Source organism: Adiantum capillus-veneris, chromosome 5, assembly GCF_014529385.1.
Source record: "Adiantum capillus-veneris isolate H3 chromosome 5, ASM1452938v2, whole genome shotgun sequence".
Taxonomy (NCBI): domain Eukaryota; kingdom Viridiplantae; phylum Streptophyta; class Polypodiopsida; order Polypodiales; family Pteridaceae; genus Adiantum; species Adiantum capillus-veneris.
In genome coordinates, this window is record NC_140935.1 from 75526048 (window position 1) to 75537425 (window position 11378).

Genomic DNA, 11378 nt, shown 5'->3' on the forward strand with positions numbered 1-11378 from the left:
AATGATGCATACCATCATAAGCATGCCTTTTATCGACATGCACATACATATATGTACATCCATACATACATGCATGCCATCTTCCCACATGACATGAGAGCATGCATTTCATGGGGGACAGACTTTCGCACCTCCTAGGACACCTACGCAATGCTAGTATCCATAAAACCTTAAACATCCAAACACATCCATAGAAGGTGCATAAATATTTTACCCAAAAGTCCAATAATGTAAAAGATCATATCAACTGCTAACCTGTCATTCCTCGTAAACCCCGATGCTTGCAGGAAAATGCAAACTATCACATCACATCCAAAATGTTGGTGTGTGAAACATTTTGCATGCACAAGTCCTTCCACATTACACCCACATACCAAACATCAAGCATGCACAGCAAGGTTGCAACAGATACCTGGATCAAGATCTCGATGAAATTGATAGGGGCAGCGGCAGGACCCAGTGTGCTAATTCCATTAGGGATAAGGACGGTGCTGATGCTGACAACGTTGATGTTTTGGGGGGCCTTGTAGAGCTCATTCTGGACAACAGTTGACATGCCACCATCTGTGCGGGCAATATGAATAGAGCTTCCTTTCACAGTGATGTTGACAAAGCCATCCTGGCCAACTGCTCAATGGTGCAAGATGCTCAATGTAGTGCCCTTGGTGATGGCCTTGAGCTTGGCAATGTTGAAGTAGTCGAGCAGGACATGGAAGCTTACAACATCATACAGAGTGTTGGAGTCGGAGGAGTACTGTTGGACAATGGGGTCGACAACTGAGTCGGGTGGGAGGAGGACAATGATGGTACTCCTAGAGAAGATGGCAGCAGTGACGTCCACGACCCCTGTTTCCTTGCAGAGCCAGCTGAAGACGAAGTGGCTGAAGTGAGAAGCGAGGATCTTTGTGATGTTTTTGCTGGCTCTGGCGGCACAGAGCAGAGAAAGAAGCAGGGTGAAAACAAGGAGGGCGACCTTCATGGTGCTAGGATGCTCTCTCTCTCTCTCTCTCTCTCTCTCTCTCTCTCTCTCTCTCTCTCTCTCTCTCTCTCTCTCTCTCTCTCTCTCTCTCTCTCTCTCTCTCTCTCTCTCTCTCTCTCTCTCTCTCTCTCTCTCTCTCTCTCTCTCTCTCTCTCTCTCTCTCTCTCTCTCTCTCTCTCTCTCTCTCTCTGCTCGTAGCCTCGCTCCTTTCACTAACGCGGGCACAGAGACTTGGAGAGGCCAACTACCTCTCTCTCTCTCTCTCTCTCTCTCTCTCTCTCTCTCTCTCTCTCTCTCTCTCTCTCTCTCTCTCTCTCTCTCTCTCTCTCTCTCTCTCTCTCTCTCTCTCTCTCTCTCTCTCTCTCTCTCTCTCTCTCTCTCTCTCTCTCTCTCTCTCACACACACACACACACACACACACACACACACACACACACAATTTACTCAACGCATTGAAGAGTAGCCCCTGTCAATAGCTGGAGCGGGAGAGCCAAAACGGAACAGAGAGAGAGAGAGACAGTGCTCGAAAAAAACGTTTTTCTAAAAATTTGGCAAACCTACATATGTGAAGCAACAGAGGTAAATTGACAAAATTTGAATGTTTTTACACAAAGTTACACTAGTATTTTCAAAATTTTGTAGGTTTTCTCACCTTCAAATATAAAATGTAGAGTTAAATTTCAAAATTTGTAGGTGGGAATACACTAAACCTATGTTTTTTTCGAGCATTGGAGAGAGAAGTATCGTTGTTGTGAGCAAATATGTACACACACACGTGCACACAGCTATGAGGTAAGGCTGGGTTCAGACGAGGGTGCAGGTAGCTTTTGTCAAATTCTTCTACCTCCACCCTTCTGGTTCACAACAGGCGGCAGCTCTTTGCCACACGAAAAGCGTTCCTCAGCTTGCAGCGAATCCAGAAAAACCCTGCTGGTGCGCAATTGGCTATGGCGGGCATCGTCATAGCTTCTCTGTCTTTCACGTTGAAAAGTGTGCGAAAATCCTCATCTTCCGAAGGGGGGGTTGTCGCCCATTTTTATGGTGGGTCCTGAGAACCCATCATCCCTTCCTTCTAATGCTCGTGTGCCACTTCACAGCAATGCCCTTGTGGGTGGATGTGCCGTTGCCCCCTAAGTATGTGCACACTGAGGCACCTGGCATGTGAGGTGTCAAAGAACAATTCGAGAGAGAGAAACGAAATGGGCATATCCACATGGCAACACTCTGAGGAGGGGGGGAGGGAGAGAGAGAGAGAGAGAGAGAGAGAGAGAGAGAGAGAGAGAGAGAGAGAGAGAGAGAGAGAGAGAGAGAGAGAGAGAGAGAGAGAGAGAAAGAGAGAGAGAGAGAGAGAGAGAGAGAGAGAGAGAGAGAGAGAGAGAGAGAGAGAGAGCTGCATACAGTGCTAAAGTTGTGTTTGTGACAGCACCTGTGTGTGTGTGTGTGTGTGTGTGTGTGAGAGAGAGAGAGATAGAGAGAGAGAGAGAGAGAGAGAGAGAGAGAGATAGCATCCTAGCACCATGAAGGTCACCCTCCTCGTTTTCACCCTGCTCCTCTCTATGCTCTCTGCCGCCAAAGCCAACAACAACATCAAAAATATCCTTGCTTCTCACTTCAGGCACTTCGCCTTCAAGAGGCTCTGCAAGGAAACAGGGGTCATGAACGTCACGGCTGCCATCTTCGTGAAAATTCTAGTGCAAGCATCCTCACGGATTCCCCTTCATTTTTCCTTTTCTACTAGGAGATACCCTACTAGAAGTTCTTTAAACCTAATAATCAACTCAATCAGTCATGCTGGTCGAGAGGGGCAGGGTGCACCATGAGGGCTAAAGTCGTGAGAGGACACACATGGCACCTGCGCGTACAGTAAACAGAGGAAGCTCAAAGCTGGGAGGACCAATCTTCCCCTTCTGTTGCGAGAGGAGCATGGGCAGATAGTACCACAGTGAGACCGCTTTCCAATAGCTGGCAGAGCTTGCCGGCAACCCTTGAGGTGGAAAAATGATAAAAGGTGGTAAAGCACGATACCTTGTCATATCAAATGTAAAGGTCTCCAACCGGCCAATACCAAAGATCGGGATGGGATCCTTGACAAGTCTCTAGGTCTACTAAAAATCAGAGTCTCTAAACAAGAAAAATCCAAGGAATATACCTTTAGCATTGACAATGGCTTGGGTCTATAGCCATAGAAGCAGAACTAGTCCTGTCTCGCAGCGGAAACGGGACAACGTATTAAAAGTCCAAAAAACAACTATTTCGGCCCTATAACTGCCACAATTGGGCTAAGGTATCCTCAACCAACTCTTTTTTCCCCCTAACAGATGTGAGGGCACAGCCGCTGGTGGACTCCTCTTTGAAGTGAAGAAGTTTTCTAAACGTTTTTAATGCGTGGGGATGGATAGTTACCTGACTAATCAGGTCCACCCGCCGTCCATGATTGACAACCTTAGTCAATCCCCACTTACCACCCCGCACTCACACAAGATTCATTTATCTTATTATCACATTGTTTTAACATTTAAAATAATGGTTTCTTTTAGCGTTCCATCACAATAATTCCTTGAAGACAGCATTGAAAGCATTCTTTTAGAAAACAGACATCTTTAAACTTAAGACAGGGTACTGTCAATCAAAACATTGTCCATAATAACCATGACCAGTACTCTTCTTGTCTCAAGATCACCTAAGGGTGAAAAAACGGCACCCATTCCTTATTCATAATCCGGAGTGGATAAACCCCCACCCAAGGTTCAAGTGCCCATACACCAAACCAGTTGCCCATACAACCGGGCGGCTCCCCTAGGATAAAAAACGGTATCTTAACTTATGTAGAAACATTAAGACATGACACGGAGTAGAAACTCATCGTTCATGGGGGTAACCGACTTATCCGTGGCTAGAAAGCCAATCATTATCATCAAAATATATCAAGGAGTCAGAGGTGTCTTGAGACAAGCTGTCTTAAGGATGATCAATCATATCTTTCCTATTTCAACCAGTTTTAACCCAACAATTCTTTCCTACATTATAACAAATGCCAATTGGAAGTTACCTTCCGTTTCAGCCAGTTTATCCTTCCTAACTTTACATATGCAATGCTAAATTAAAAATGAACTTTAAAATATTTAATTTATGTGAACAAAATAGAAATCCACCTGGGACTACTCGGCCATCTGCTTCTGCTGGGCTGGATCCTGCAAACTTTCCTCAGTCGGGGCCTATGGCTGCCCAACCTCATGGTCATTAATGGCTTTGTTTCGCTTGTTGCTAACATCCTCTTCCTCAGGAAGAGGATTTTCGCTGGTTCTTTTTGGAGCCATGTCAGCAGTCTTATAAAAGGACTTAATCCATTAGAAGTTTAACTGAATAATCTTCTTTTTCCTTTTTTTAAAAACCCAAAAATAAGGATTTTTGGAGTAATAAGTATCCTTGATGGTTAATTGGATGAGATATTCCTCCAGTAACTTATTTATGCTATAAGTAATTTCCCATAATTAACATTTAATTTAGGAAGTCCTTTAACTATGTTTCTGCTTAGTCTATCTTCCATTTTAACCTTGGTAAAATATAAATTTCCATCTGCTAATGGGTTACTCTCCTTAAATTGTATTTGAATATGTTCTATCTTTAGTAATTTTCATAAATTTGATTAATAACCTTTTCCTCCTATACTTATGGTTTAAATCAGATAAAATTTTTCTGATAGTAATTTATTATACCATCCATTTATGTTGAGGTAATTTTTCCACCCTTCAATAGTGATTTTAGACCTCAGGTATCTATTTGGTAATTGGATAAATTTGTTTACTAATTTTCCTTGTCTATTTTATACAAGAATTGGTGATTTTTATTGAAGATACATATCTAAACTATTTATCTAAGTTTGGGATATTTATCATGTATTCCCCAAGGTGTGTTCTTCCTCTGATATTGATATCAAAGATTTTTGTGTTGGTTTATTATATTTCCCCTTTTATTTTCCCCTAAAAATAATGTAATTTTATTGGGATATTTAGTTAAACTAATTTTCTGATGGTCACATAAGTATCACGGGTTCTCTAATGTAATAAGTATTTCCACATGTGCTTTATAGCTTGTGAATCAGACTTGTACATCATGAGTTATGAGCATCCGAAGCGGGCGGTCTCAACTTAGAAGGTGATTACAGGTGCATGCAACGAGGGCAATTGGGCCAACTTGAGAGTCTAAGATTAGAAATGCTGAAGTTTTATATTTCTAGAGATAGCCGAGGTGATGGGATTTGAGATGTGTGTTACGGTGCGTCATTCGGTGACCGGAGCAGCAAGTTATGCCTCGTGGAAAGTTGTCCGAGAGGTCCTCTTGCTTGGGGCAGAAGCTGGAAATTGGGTGGGCTTGAGTGGGAGGATGTTGCCATGTGGCATGGGGATTATCTCACATGAGAAGAGGAAAGGGAAAAGGGGAGGGTATATAGGGCACTTTGAGAGCCCACTATAGGTGTATCAAAGGTGAGAATATATCTCTCAAGGTGCCACTTATTTTGATCTTTGGCCACTTGCCCTCACCCCATTCCTTGGTCAAAGGGTCAGTGATAGATCATTTTTTGCACAAAAAAGGCCTAAAAGGAGCCAATTAAAAGATTATTGAGGAGAGAAACTTGTCAGCTAAGAAGACAGAGAAAAATATTTGGGATAAAAGATAAGAAATCCCCCATTTTAATAGCTACAACACCTACACAACTTCTAGAGAGCTCATTTTTAAGCAAGAAAAAGGACACCTCCAGTGTTCGAATAGCCATAACTTCTTTGTTTCTTCTCTTTCTTTTGTCTATGGATACTCTATGGACATCTCCACAAGATGAGCTTTTTCATGACGTCCTTTGTTTTGTCTAATTTTGAGCGTGTTCCATGCTTGGAGTGTCTTTCATAAATCTCTACAGGTGTTCACTGCAGGTGTTTTCGGTTGTGCAATTGTTCTTCCTTACGATGGTGCGGCTCGTGCAAGGCTATAGAGGCATTCATTTTCCTTCTCATTTGCACTCTAACAACATTCTTCTTTGTTATGTCATGTAATGGTCCTGCTATTTGAGAGAATTTTAATATATAGCGTCTATATAGTATGCACACATACCAATAAAGCTTCTTAGGTCATGTAGATTCCTTGGGTTAGGCCATGATTTTATTACCTCCAACTTTGATGGATCCATACGGATGCCATCTTGAGAGATAATATGACCTAAGTATTGAATCTCTTGATGGAAAAATTCGCTTTTCTTTTGATTGATAAAAAGCTTGTTCTCCCTCAATGCTTGAAAAATCATATGGAGATGTTGCTTGTGTTCCTCCAATGATTTGGACTAAATGATGATATCATCAAAGAAAACTCCATTGAATTTGCACTTGGGTCTAAATATTTTCTCCATTAAACAATTGAACATGGATGGTGCATTAGTCAAGCCAAATTGGTGCATTGAACATGGATGGTGCATTAGTCAAGCCAAATTACGCTGGCAGCTTTTTGGCATTGCTTTTGCACCAGATGCTTTTGAGTTTGAAGGCTTTTCACTCTAAACTACTCTTGGGGCCTAGGGCCTTTAAATATGTGCCAAGGGCTCATTCTCTGCATGCTTCTTGGAAAAGGTGCAGAGTCTGGAGTATCGGCTTATACTGTGTTGATGCAATATAAAGAAATACCGAAAGGGACGCCAAGGTTTGGGGACAATATTCTCTAGCTTGGAATTCCGCCACTCCCTGTCGTGTGTCGTCTCTCTCTCTCAGTTTAGTTGTTATTGAAATGTTAACTCTTCTTGATTCCTACCATTTACATTTGATGGAACATTAGGATCTTTTAGAGACTCTTTGACAAAAACCATGTACATAGAAAATGAGCTTTCATTGATTTATCGAAAGCAGGAGGATTTACAAGTCGTATAGTACGACCGAACTCACTAGCATCTATATACATGATCTTTCTCCTATCGATGAAATAGATTCTCCGTTCAAGGAAATTCATGTTGGCAGTCGTGCAGTTGAACCATGGTGCCCCTAGGATAGCATCCTCAAGTTGGAGAGGAGAGATGAAAAATTCTTCTTTCTCGACGTAGCTTTGGACATGAAGCATCAACTTCCCAATCAAAGGAGTAACAAAGGCTTGTTGTTCCTTGAAAGGTGTATCGGTAGTTAGAGTATCTCCCATCTTAAAATCTTGAATGCCCAACTTGGTGGCCAACTCCATTGATATGAAGTTGTGAGTAGATCCAAGGTCAAACAAGAGGAAGGAATCATGCTCCCTTACCTTACCCAAGCATAGGAGAGAGGTGATCCTTTGCAATGAGCATCCTCTTTTGGAGATTTGATAGTGGAACCTCTAGGATTCTCATTGTGGGAATTTCTCTTGGGGCAAGAACGATAACCATGTCCCAAGACATTGTCCTTTGCATCTCTTGCAAGTAATTTCTTCATGATGGAAACTCGTAGAGTCTTTTATGTCTTTGGGGTTCATCGTTGCCACAAAGGCTAGCCCACCATTGATAAGAAGATTTCTAGAAGTGCATAGCTACATGGTGTAGCTTGGAGGACTCCGTGGAGCACTCTTCTCCAAAGACCGCAACAAATTGTTGGATGAAGGCCAATACTTTGTCAGTAGCACAAAAGGTTCCATCATAGGTGAGAAAATAGATACTCTTGCCTCCCTCTTTGAACTTCATGAGATTTTGTGACCTTCGCCATGCAGGATAAGATTTGCGATGTCCTCCCCTCTTGTATTCTTTAGGAGAATAGCTATAGCTTTTGTCGGAATAGGAGGAAGGTGAAGAAGAAGAAGAAGAGGGTGACCTCTTTCTTGCCCTTTTCTTCCTTTGTTTGCTCTCTTCCCATTTGGAGGGATGAGGAGAAGGACTGTGGGCTAATCGTTTCCTCTTGGGAGGAGTTGGCGATCATCTAGACTTCTGTCTTCGTGGAGCCACATCTTCAGAGGAGCTTAGGGATTCACTTCTTTCTCATTCTTTGGATTCCTCCTCTCTTATGGGAGAGATTCTTATTTTTAGGGTCTCATCAAGAGGCCTCCTAAGCTCCCTCTCCTCTTGGAGAGGAAGGGAAATCCCATAAGCACGAAGTTGTTGAGTAACTTTGGCTTGCAAAGCAGGGTTTCCCATAGCTTGTTGCAACCTAGTATAACAAGATAATTGACAAACATGGGGCACCATCATTAGCACCTTCATGTGTAAAATCAAAGCTATCAATGTTCATTCTACTCTCTTGGTTATTGTCAGCCATGCTAATTAAACTTATGTATAGACTACTTTGTGCTTTGGTACCCTCAAAAACCTTAGTTGCTACTATTCTTTACCTTTAAAAATTAGTTCTCAAGCAGCCACACCCATGGTTTAGACATTTTTGATTGCAAATACTAGTGGAGAGGGTCAAACATTGCTCGGTTGATTATGGTTCGTGTTGAAATTGCTCGTAGCTCAATAATGGTCAATCTGGAGAGGCTCCATTATTAAGGCTAAAGTTCCCAATGGTGTGCCGCGAACTAAGTCCTTCTCAACCAAGATAATAGATCCTTGTCCCACTTACCCTATTGCAATAAACATGCCCAACCTTTCATGGACAACTTAAGGACCTCTCTTCTTAAGCAAGAAAACATAAAACAATAGCTTTGATATCAATGTAATGGAAATGGCCTATGAACTTTGAGGATAGCGGACTTGAGAGAATTAGTGTGAGCATTTTTGTGAGAGTACTTTGAGAACATAGAGGGTGAACTTAAATAGCAGTAGAAACATAACCATACTACTTATTTAACTTGTCACGAACAATACTTTTGCAGGAGAAGGAGTTTAGAGAACTTGACAACAATTGAGGACCGGATTTATGTGGAGCCGGTCCCCCTCCTATAGGCTTTTGTATTATAGATTCCCCCATCAAGTGAAACTTGGTACAACACAATCTTTGTCTTCCTTGTGACCTAGGTGATGCAATGAATATGGAAATATTTATGCATCATGAGCATAACATAGACTTCCTCAATCCCAAGGCCTCAAACACCTTCAAAGGTGGAGAGAGCTAGTGAGGAATGAGGGTAGGGAAGAGGAAGAAGAAACATTTATAAGAGAAAGAAATAGTTCCTCACTTATCATTACTCTTCTTGCTTAGCATACATAATAACATAGTAATGAAGATGGAGAAGATGGCAAGCTTAAGCATTGAAGAATGGCTCTTGGTTGGATTTGCATTCCATAGCCAAGAGTGTTGGTGTATGCTCTCAACTTCTCTACAAGATTTGGAGAAGGAGATAAATCTCTTGCACTTTGGACCTCACATAATGAGTGTGTGTGTGTGTGTGTGTGTCTGTGTAGCTGTTTAAATCTTACTTAATAAGACATAATTGAACTTTTACATTCAAAAGACAACTGGCCAAGGAACAATGCACTATTTGTACAAAAATAGCTCAGTATTAGAATTATCTAAGTACAATGATTGTAAGAAAGAGTTCCTCTTTCAGTGGGGTTGGTAGTAAAAACACTTCTCCGTTCTTCAGTGGATATTTCATAACAGTAATGTTGCTTGCCAAAGAAAATAAACCCTCCAAGATAAGATAGAGTCCTTACCTGCATCCATCCAAACAAGACAACAATTCAATTAGCCTTGGATGTGTTTTACAAGGTATCAATGGACTATATCAGTTGTTATGCATGTCCATCTTACAGAATTTACTTACTTTAGACAAGCTTTTAGGTTTATTAGTACTCTTTACATCTTCCTTCAGAAATCAGTGGTATACTTTCTAATATGAGTGGTGAAGTCCATCATCAAAAAGCATTTTTAAGAATAGTGAGGTTTACTTGTTAATCCATAGCTTGGTAGCTATGCTCGAGCCCGTAATAACAACCATCTACTTATTAAGCACTAAAGTAAAAGAACACCATTTTTTACCAATGGAACCTCCTTTCTTGAGCCAAATCTTGGTATTTATGCCAAGTTTTGAGGGTGTCAGCCATGTACTTACCTTCCATATCCAAAGATTTCTTCATAGCTTGGTAGCTATGCTTTACACTAACAGTATCCACCATATACTTACCAATCAAGTGGAATTTTATGTCATGAGCCAAAGGCCAGCTTTTTTGCTGAGAGTATATACTTACCTTCAAAAAAATTTCAAGTTTTAAGTATTCAATACAGTTCGGCAGATTTCAGCCTTGTTTTTCTCCAAGATACCTCCATTGTCCTGGGTGCTAGATAACCTTAACACCTTTTCCCCATATGAAATCATGAGGTGTTGGGGTATAGAGCCCAATGTGGTCGCCCAGGTAAGTGGACGGGCCGCCAGGTATGTACACATATTCTTTTGTAAAAACCTAATAAGAACTCACTATGCTCTACACATTACAATAGAGCGAGTTCACCATATCATCGTGCTCTTCTTCTCGCACTCTCTCTTGCGTCGCACTTCCGTTCCTACTCCTTCAACTAGTATCGGAGCTCAGATCGAGGCTCGGGGCAGCACTACAGGAGGCTAGAGTCACCAACTCAGATTGGAGTGAAATTCGACAGGCGAAGACACGGTCCCAAATCTCGTGGGAGATTCCGAAGGCCTTGGTGTTGTCAGAATTTCATTCTGAGGTTATCTCGGCCACCGTTCGGCCTCTACAAAGTTCTGCACAGGCCATTTTCGACTACGTGGTCTCAGCGGGTGCAGATCCGACTCTGCAAATTTGGGGTTTTTGGCCTACGACTGCAAGTGCTGAGGATATCGACACTCCCAGAGTGTTGATTTGTGGCTATCTACACATCGAAGGATGGCTCATAGTTCTTGGAGGCGTGTCACATACGACACGGGCGCATCTACACACAGACTGTAGGCGACATCCACTAGTTCATCAGGTAGCTTGTGTTTGCTGCTTGATATTCCAGATTTCATCCTGACATTGCAGGTACTTCCACATGGGATGTATTGTCAGAGATGATGTATGTTTGTTGAGGGTTTGCTGGCTGTGAGTCACGCAGCAAACAACCGCCGCAGCGGTTACAGCGTACAGCGGGAAATTTGTGGATGTATGACTTTGTGGGAAGTCTATGTACTGTCAGATTTACTGTAGCCTTTGTTGAGGGTCGAGTGAGGTTTTATTGAGCTGGGGGATTCTCGAATGTTGAGATCCTTTCGGTCATACAGGTCTTGGAGCGATCCCTCGAGCACCCTTAGATAGGCAGCTAGGATGTATTGACTGTGAGTTAGACAGTTGGGATTGCATCTTTGCTTTATTGCCGTTGAGGCATTGTCACAGTCTATGCTTACAGGACAGTGATAGGACAGTCAGAGACAGTACAGGTGTAGGACAGGTTTACCCACAGCTTACAGTGTTAGAGAGACAGTGGTTTTTTGAGCTGCTTTTTGGTCTGTTTTTAGTACACCGGAGCCATTT

General features: G+C 42.1%; 1 pseudogene; it reads right to left on the reverse strand.

Annotated features, from left to right (window-relative positions):
* Nucleotides 1–301: 301 nt before the first annotated feature.
* On the reverse strand, nt 302–979 carry LOC147457547 (uncharacterized; annotated as a pseudogene).
* Between the last annotated feature and the right edge of the window lie 10399 nt (nt 980–11378).